A 10,109-nucleotide genomic window follows, 5' to 3' on the forward strand; every position below is an offset into this window, starting at 1 on the left:
GGCACGGACTGCTTCCGTACCTGAGCACTTGCGAATGGTGCTGAATATTGTGCAGTCATCGTCGAATATCCCCATTCTGACCTTATGATGGAGAGAAGGCCATTGATGAAGCAACAGAAGATGTTTGGATCTAGGTTTCATCCAGAGGGCAAATAAAGATGTTACCTAGTATGGTGACGAAACGTCTGTAAATGACCATTCCAGCTCATGGAGCAAATCTACGTCCACATTATCCTGATGGACTATGGCAGAGATATTCTGAAAGTGAGATGACTGACCTCCAACAACAATGACTGTTTTCCTATCTGTCAGGTATAACTCCAATAATGAAGTAATTACTCACAATATCTTTTTGCTTGGGTTCCTTGATGCCACAGTTGATAGAATGCAGCCTTGATTTTCAAGTGCTGGGATTCAGTTAATTTGTCTATGTTTGAACAAAAGCTGTGATGAGGTCAGGAGCTGAGTGGCCCTGGTATAACCCAAACTGGGCGACATTGTGCAGGTTATTGCTGAGTTGGTGCTGCTTGATAGCACTATTGATGAACCCTTCCATCACTTTATTGATGATGGGGAGTAGAGTGATGAGGTGGTATTTGGCTGGGTTGAATTTGTTCTGCGTTTTTTGTACAGAAAATACTTGAGCAGTTTTTTTTCCCATTGTTTCACTCTCTATTGCACTAGGGTAATCCTCTGGCTTGATGGTAATGATCGAGAAGTTTATATGCTGTGACATGACATTACAGATTGTGCTGGAGTATTGTTCTGATATTGATGGATCACAGCGTCTGATGGATGCTCAGTCTTGAGTTGCGAGATCTGTTTGAAGTCTGTGCCATTTAGCATGGTGATAGTGCCACACAACACAATATAGTTTATTCTCAATGTGACCATGAGACTTTGTCTCCTCAACGACAGTGCGGTGGTCAGTTTTACTGATGCTGTCATGGACAGATGCATCTGCAGTTGGTAGATTGGTTAGTGAAACGGTCTGAACTGAATTGATGGTCATAATATGTAAACTTTGGAAAGGTGCAAGTCAGTGTTTTCAGTTCCAATCAAAGAATCCATTCCTTACAAATTATAACTAGCAAATTATTATTTACAAATTATGCACCAATATGCGAGGATTAAAAAGACTGTTCTCCTTGATTTATTTTACTCCTGTACAAGTTTACATTTCCATATCCTCTCCAGTCAACAATCCTGTCCAGTACCACCATCGTGACATCCCAGTCTCCGCCTCAGCCTCAGTACAACTCCTGGATAAACCATCGTTTGTGCCTTTGTTCATCTCCACATACAGCTGTTTCAAGTACCTTTTTATCACTTATTCATTGCAAAATAATTGCACTTGAGATGTTTACGTTCTCTGCACAGATATGGAAAGATGGGAAAGATGGGAATACAGTGTAATCATAATCAAAAACCACAAAATAATAATCTGTTGATATCGGCTTGCCTCATGCCCATTAAAGAAGGCAATGAGTCATTCTTCCCTGGTCAACTCTCCGTGTGACTGCAAACCTACAGCACTGTGATTTACTCTTTACTGTCCTGTAGAACAGCTGAACCAGCCACTAAGTTCAAGGTCGGCATAACATGCTGGCCTGACCAGGGCTGCACACATCCCGTGAGGGCAGATCAAAAGGAAAGATAATTCCCTCCCTCTGCGTGGATCCCATATTCCTGCAGCTGAATTCCTTTCAGGTAGGTGGCCATTCACTATTTTAGATGTATTCTTTGTGACTGAGTCTCTCCCCAAGAGGGATGTCTATCTCGATAGGCACCTCTGGTGCTGGCTTTATTGTTGCTAACCTACAGATGTAAGGATGTTTTAAATTCCACATCAGTGGCAGTGCATTGTAAATGAATGGTTTCCTGTGTCACATGAAGGAAATGGAGCCAGCTAAGCGAGGGAAAGAATTATTGTGATCAACTCCGAGAGCGTTGTTGAGGCAGTGTTTGGGGTATTGTGGACAGATTTTATCTTCTTTATAAGGAGTGATCTCCTTACCACAGAGACAATGAACAGGAGTTCCACCGGATTAATCCCTGTGATGTGGCACCATGAGGAGTGAATAAAGGTTGATCTGTAGCGCTGTGAGATAATAAGAGATGATTGCTTTGAACCTCGAGGGGGATGGACATTCACTTATATTCTAAACATACAATGAGAATGTGATAGGTTCCATGACTGTATTTCACTCAGGATGCATGATGCTGGATAGTTTAAGTGCCTCTGTGGACGTTACGCCTACCCACAAAAACCCCCACTCCCTACGGCGATTGAGAGAGATAGAGAGGTCCAGCTTTTGAATAAACTCTCCCCACATTAATACAGTGCAGTTGGTGTGTGATCTTGCACTGAATGCCATATTATCCACCACCCCGGCAGCAGCCACAATACCTTCATTCTATAACAGTCAACTATTTCCACCAGCGTCTGACCTTCATGAAGAGCATGAATCCATAACATCAGAGATGTAAGGTGCATCCTTAAGGTATAGACCACACGACTATAAGACATACGAGCAGAAATTAGGCAAGTTTGCCTATTGACTCTACTCAACCATTCATTCATCGCTGATAAGTTTCTCAAACCCATTCTACGACCTTCTGCCCATAATCCTTCATCCCCTGGATAATCAAAAAAACTCCGTCTCAAATATATTCAATGACCTGGCCCCAGAGCCTTCTCTGGCAATAAATTGCAAAGGTTCACCATTCGCTGGTTAAAGAAGTCTCTTTATCAACGTTCTAAAAGATGTTCTCTTTAAGCCAAGGCTGTGTCCTTTCGTCTTAGTCTCTCCTACCAAATGGAAACATCTTATGAACATCCACTCGGTTCAGGTCATTCAGTATTCTGTATGTTTCAATTACATTTCCTCTCTTCCTTATAAACTTTATCAAGTATAGACCCAAGACTCAAACATTCCTCATACAATAAACTTTTTCACTCCTATGATTATTCCCGTGAAAATCTTCTGAACATGCTCCAGGGACAGTACATCCTTCCTGAGATATGGAACTCAACAGTATGCGCAACACTCCAAATGTAGTCTGACCAAAGCTGTAAACAGCCTGTTCTTTTATTCAATTTCTCTCGTAATAAGTGCCATCAATAATGACTGCAGTTGCCCTCCAAACTACTACCTCAGCCTGCAAACTTATCTTAAGAGAACCCTGCACTAGAACTCCCAAGTCCCTTTGCACTTCAGATTTCTGAATTTTCTCCCCATTTAGGAATTAGACCATGCCTCTATTCTTCATGCCAAAGAGCATGACCTGACATTTTCAGACATTGGAATGCATCTGCCAACCCCTTTACCTGGCCAATTCTTTCTTCAGCCTCTCTGCCTCCTCTCTCCGACCTGACCCTCTACGTATCTTAGTTTCGTCTGCAAACTTAGCCAGAGTGCCGTCAGTTCCATCATTTATATTGTTAACGTATAAGGTAAAAAGTTATGGTACCAATACTGTGCCTTGCTGACCACCACTTGTCACCTACTGCCATCCTGAGAAGGACCATTTTATCCCCACTCTCTGCTTTCTGTCAGACAGGCAAGCTTCTATTCACGCCTCTACCTTGCCTCTAACACTACGGACCCTTATCATAATCAATAATCCCCTGTGTGACATCTTGCCAAAGGCCTTCTTGACGTCCAGGTGGATAACATCCATTGGCTGTACTTGATCGAGCCTGCTCATTTTTTCTTCAAAGATTTCCAACAAATTTGTCAGGCATGACCTTCCCTTGATGGAACCATGCTAACTTTGCACTATTTTGCCAAATACTTCCAAGTATTCAGAAACCTCATCCTTCACAAGGGATCCCAGGATCTTACCCACGACAAAGTTTAAGCATTTGTTTTTGTCTTTTCTTCCTTACTCCCTGGGTAAAAACAGATGTCACATTAGGGGGTTTCCAATGCTCTGGGATCATTCCTTTCTCGAGTGATTCCTGAAAAATCACCACCATCACCTCAACTAACTCTTCAGCTATCTCCCTTATAACACAGGCATTTAATCCCTCTGGTTCAGGTTATTTAACCAACTTTAAGCCATTCAGCTTTTTCCTATCATGTTCTCCATTGTGGTGGTCACCATACTCAGCTCTAGCCACTCACTCTCCTGAATGTTTGAGATATTATTCGTGTCTTCCACCATGATACTTATGCACGGTAATTATCCAATTCCTCGGCCATTTTCTTTATCCCCACTACTATCTCTCCAGTGTCATTTTCCAGCAATCCAATGCCATATTTTGACTCACTTTTGTACTTTATATATCGGAAGAAACTCTTTCATTTCTTGCTTTATATTACTGGCTGGCTTACCCCGATATTTAATAATCTCCCTCCTTATTCTATTTTGTTTGCCCTCTGTTTTGTCTTTGTAAGTTTCTCAACCCTCTGGTTTCCCACTGCACTTTGTCACATTATGTCCTTTCTCTTTTGCTTTAATGCTATACCTGACTTCCTTCGTCAGTCATGGTTACCTCATTCTCCATGTATCATGCCTCTTTTTACTAGGGGTAAATCTCTGTTGCATCCTGAATCACTCCAAAAATCTCCTGCCATTGCTGCTCCACTGTCTTTCCTGCTGGGCCCTTCTACCAGTCAATTCTACCCAGCTCCTCTCTCATGCCTCTGTAATTGCCTTTATTCAGCTCTAATACCGTTACCTCTGATTCTAACTTTGCCATCTGAAATTGCCGAGTAAATTCAATCATATTATGATCATTGCCTCCTATGATTTCCTTCTCCTTAAGCTCCCTTATCTAAAATGCCTGCACAAGCTGATCCCAAAAACCAATTTATCGACATTCCACAAATTTATTTTCCTGCAAACCACTACCTACCTGAATTCCCAGCCCGCCCCAGTAATGTAATCCCACATGATCACTGTAACTTTGTCTTTCCTACACTTCTTTCTAGCTCCTGGTATATCTTGCACCTCAGCTCCTGGCTACTGTTTGGAGGCCTGAACAGAGTTCCAACTACATTTTCTTAACCTTTTTGATTCCTCAAGTCTACCGATACAGATTCCACACCACTTGACCTTACTTCATTTCGTATTATTGATTTAATTTCATTTCTTTCCAATAAGACAGCCCCATCCCTTCTATCCAACTGCCTATCTTTTGATAAGATGCATATCCTTGAATATTCAGCTGCCAATTCCGATCCTCTTGCAGCGACGTCTCCGTGATGGCGACCTGCCAATTTGTGTATGAGTCGCAAGCATTTTTATTTTATTCATTATGCTGCATGCATTCCGATATAACAGTTCAACCCTGTATTAGCCATTCCTCTTCTCATTGTCATTTGTTTGTCCTGTGTGTTTGAAGTTTGATGGCTCACACTTTCCATACTCCCTGTTTATGGTGCTGCGTCTGTGCTGGAGATTTGAATAACTTGGAGTCATAGAATCATAGAGATGTATAGCATGGAAACAGATCCTTCGGTCAAACCTGTCCATGCCGACCAGATATCCCAACCCAATCTAGTCCCACCTGCCAGCACCCGGCACATACCCCTCCAAACCCTTCTTATTCATATACCCATTCAAATGCCTCTTAAATGTTGCAATTATACCAGCCTCCACCACTTGCTCTGGCAGCTCACTCCATATACTACCACCTTCTGCGTGAAAAAGTTGTCCCTTAGGTCTCTTTTATATCTTTGCCCTCACACCCAAAACCTGTGCTCTCTACTTCAGGACTCCCCGACCCAAGGGAAAAGACTTTGCCTGTTTACCCTATCCATGCCTCTCATAATTTAGTAAACATCTATAAGGTCACCCATCAGCCTCTGATGCTCCAGGGAAAACAGCACCAGCCTGTTCAGCCTCTCCCTGGAGCTCAAATTCTCCAACCCTGGCAACATCCTTGTAAATCTTTTCTGAACCCTTTCAAGTTTCCCAACATCTTTCCAATAGGAAGGAGACCAGAATTGCATGCAATATTCTGACAGTGGCCTAACCAATGTCCTGTACAGCTGCAACATGACCCCCTAACTCCTGTACTCGGTACTCTGACCAATAAAGGAAAGCATACCAAACGCCTTCTTCTTGAGTTCTGCAGTCTTAACCCCTCCTTTAATTCGGGTTTTCTAATTTTCTCTATAACTGACACCACCCCACCCTCACTTAGCTTAAAGTCCAGTCTGCCGCCCGAGTTATGTGATTTGCCAGGACTCTGGTCCCAATACGGTTCAGATGAAGACCGTCCGATCAGCACAGTTCCCCCCTTCGCCAGTACTGGTGTCAATGTCCCATGATACAAACCCGTTTCTCCCACACAAAACTTTGAGCCACGCATTTTCCTGCTGACCCTGTGCTAATTAGCTCATGGCTCAGGCCATAATCCAGAGATTATTACCTTTTTGATTCTGTTTTCTAATTTAGCTCCGAGATCTTCGTATCCCTTAGTAGAACCTCTGCCCTAGTTTTATCTCTGTCGTTGGTACCTACACAGACCACGACCAATGGATCTTTACCCTCCCACTCCAAGTTCCTCTGCAGCCCAGATGAGACATCCCTTACCCAAACACCAGTAGGTGACGCCGCTTTCAGGACTCTCCATCCCGGTCACAGAGAACAGTGTCTAACTATACTATCTCCAATTACAATAATATTTCTCTTCTCTTGTCCCGCTTGAAAGTTTCCCTCAACTCGGTGCTGAGGCTAATCAACTCACCCTCCCTGCAGTCTCCATTCTCATCCACACAGGGAACAAGATTCTTGAACCTGTTAGACATGGACAGGTGCTGAGACTCCTGCAAATCTACCTCCTGGATCCCTCTACCTGCCTCACTCATAGCCAAACCCTCCGCTTTCAACCACTGGCTGACTTTGAGTCAGTTGATCTAAGGAGTGTAACTGTCTCTTGAATTACAGCATCCAGGAAACTCTCCCTCTCCCTGATGCCTCGCAATGTTTGAAGCTCAAACTCCAGTTCATCGACTCAAAGCCAGAGTTCTTCTAGCATGCAACATTTATTCCAGACATGGTCACTGGGAACCACAGTGGGCTCGACCACTCCCACATCATGTAGAAACGACACATCACCCGACCCTCCATCCTTACTTTATTTAACTACTATTGAATTGTTCCTTTACAATTTTTAGTTGTTTTGGTACATCTGCTTATACAAGTTACAACCAATAAATTAACATGATTCAATTTAACACAGATTCAAATTTAACACACTCCCTATTAGCAAATCATATCACATCTTCCCTTTGTCAAATCTGCTCATTATCTTCTGAAAGAATTCTGACAGACTTGTCAGCGGGACCATTCCCTGATGAAGCCATGCTGACTCAGCCCTATTTTACCATGCACCTCCAGGTACTCTGCAATCTCATTGCTAGCAGTGCACTCTAAATCCCTAATAATGGCCGATGCCAGGCTATACTGCCCTATGATTTCCTGTATTTTGCCTTTCTTCCTTCTTACACAGAGATTTTAAATCGTCTATTTTCCAGTTCTCTGGGACTTTGTTTGATGATAGTTTTTCCTGAACAGTCGCGACCAATGGTTTCACAATCTCCTCCGCTAATTCCTTCAGAACATTGGTTGTTATCGTTCCAGTCTGTGTGATTTATCCATTTTCAAACAATGCAGCTTCCCTAGTACCTTCTCCTCAGCGCTGATCACTACATCCATTCCTCACCCTTGACTCGCTTGAAGTTCTCGAACGTTCATAGTATCTACCATTGCGAGGATTGACAGAAAGTACCTATTCAGGTCATTCTCCAATTCTTTGTTTTCCATTTCTCTGCAGCCAGCCTCAATTTCTGGTAGTCCAATGTTCACTCTCCCCTTTTATGTATCTTAACAAAACTCCTGCAATCTCCTTTTCTAAGGCAAGCTAGCTTACATGCTTCGTGTTCATCACGTTATTGCTTCTTGAATTGTCCTCTGCTGCTGTATAAAGGCTTCCCAATCTTAGACAGGCTGCGTAAGAGCATTCTAACTGTTAACTAACTGTCGAAAATATACTAATGTAACTGTCCTAATCCTATTATCCATCATTAGATAGCGTGGTTACACAACATTGCTGCCTCACAGGGCCAGGGACTCGGGTTCAATTCCAATCTCTGGACCCTGTCTTTCTGGAGATTTTGCAATCTCTGCATTGGGAGAATTTCCTCTTTTCTCTCTCCACAGTATGTTTCTGTGTTTGTTTCAGGTTTCTGCCATCTACAGTATATTTGCTTGTGTTTGATGGAGAATTGCTGCAAATATGATGGGTTTATTGTAAAAGTAGCTCTGGTCCTCAGGCTTCCTGAGTGCTTGGGAATCTTGCCCAGCCACTTATGTGAGTGCATGTCCCTGATTACCTACTCTGGCTCTCTCAATCCCTGAGTCCATCCGTCACTGCATGCAGCCTTTCATCGAGCCACCCCTGGATTCCCCACACCCCATTGCCTGGCACTGGATGCTCCCTCTGCAGTGAGCGCACAAAGACACTGGGCACTTTCTGACGCGCTAGGGATCCGGGTAAAGACCCAGCCATTAAAAGGAACAGAATAGCTACAATCCAATTGAACAGCAACGCAGAGTAAACAGGCTGACTGGCACCCATCTGTTGTGACATTTTCAGGTCTTTTGGACTAATTTCTGTTTATCCTCGTCCATGTACAAATAGATGCTCCATAAGTATATCTTGTCACATAGGTTTGGTGGAGGTGACAGATATCAGATCCTATGGTCATTACGACTGATTCGTTGGGCTCCACTTTCCTAGTTAATGAGATCACACTTAAGTTTTGATTGTCAAGTCTATCAATTTTAAAGTAAAGGTCTTGCTGGAGTTGTGCTGAAAGCGTATTTGAATGTTGGGGAGACTATATTATGCCACGTGCCAGTGAGGTTAGGAATAGGAAGGCAGTATCGTTGAAAAACATGACCAAAGAGCTGGTAGGGTAGGCAGCACTTCCAATATGTGGATCATTGGGATTCCCGGGTCGGTAGGATAAACGCAAGAAGGACGAGATGCAGCTGAACTGGCAGCAATCTCAGATACGTGGGTCATTGGGAATCCTGGGTCAGTATGAAATGCACAAGAAGGACGGGATGGACGTGAACTGGCAGCAATCTCCTGGCAGGCAGGTTTGCTATTGTCACTCAGGAGGGTTTAAACTAGTGTGGCGGTGGGGGAGGGAGGGTGGAGCCAGAGCAGTACGTCCACAAGCACAGTGACTGAAGAGCAGTTGGAGACTAAGTCCAGTACAACTAAGACCAGCAACAAACTGGCAGTGTGGAGTGAACACAATGGAGATGGCAGTCTGATGTATGCTGATTTTAATGTGAGCAGTGTGACAGGCAAGGCAGATGAGTATATATAACCATGATACAAATATTAGAGATTTGGTTGAGAGAGGGATCAGAAAACTGTCAATCCAATGGGTCCAGAGCGAGTTGAAGAATGTGCAGTGAGAGGCTGGAGACGATTGTTTGAAGCAAAATAATTACCCAGCAGTTTATTGGAATTGGACAGTGTGGGATGCAATGTACAGATTAAAGGGACAAGGGAGGAAACTGAAATTGTCTGTTTACAATATTTTCCGCTTTACTGACAGTCCTTTGTAATCTCCTGTTACCAGAGAATAGACGAGGAGGATGTACATCAGGGAAACTCAAACCAAATATCAGGTCAGGATCTGATGGGGTTTGGCTAAAGTGTATTTATTTCAATGGAAGAATATAGGTAAGGACGATGAACTGGGAGCCTGAATCCATACATCGGTCTATGATGTTGCGGCATTACAGAGACTTGCTTGAACGAGGGAAAGGACTGACCGTTCAAAGTATCCAGGGTTTCATTGGTTTAGGCGAGACAGAGAAGAAGCTAAAAGATGTGGACGAGTTATTTTACTGATCAGGGAGAATGCTACATCTGCACGTGAACAAGGCATACAGGAGGGACCATCCAGTGCAGCAATATGGGTCAAGCTCAAAAGTAAGATGGATGCAAGCACTTCGTTACTATAATCTCTCCAACAGCCACGGAGGGATTGAGGAACAGATATGTATGTCGATTAAGGAAAGGTGTATTAAAAAAAAGAGTGGTCATAGTGAGTGACTTTAATATCCCC

The sequence above is a fragment of the Chiloscyllium plagiosum genome, unplaced genomic scaffold, assembly GCF_037043375.1.
Source record: "Chiloscyllium plagiosum isolate Xiang-an unplaced genomic scaffold, Cpla_swu_hap1 HiC_scaffold_39, whole genome shotgun sequence".
Taxonomy (NCBI): domain Eukaryota; kingdom Metazoa; phylum Chordata; class Chondrichthyes; order Orectolobiformes; family Hemiscylliidae; genus Chiloscyllium; species Chiloscyllium plagiosum.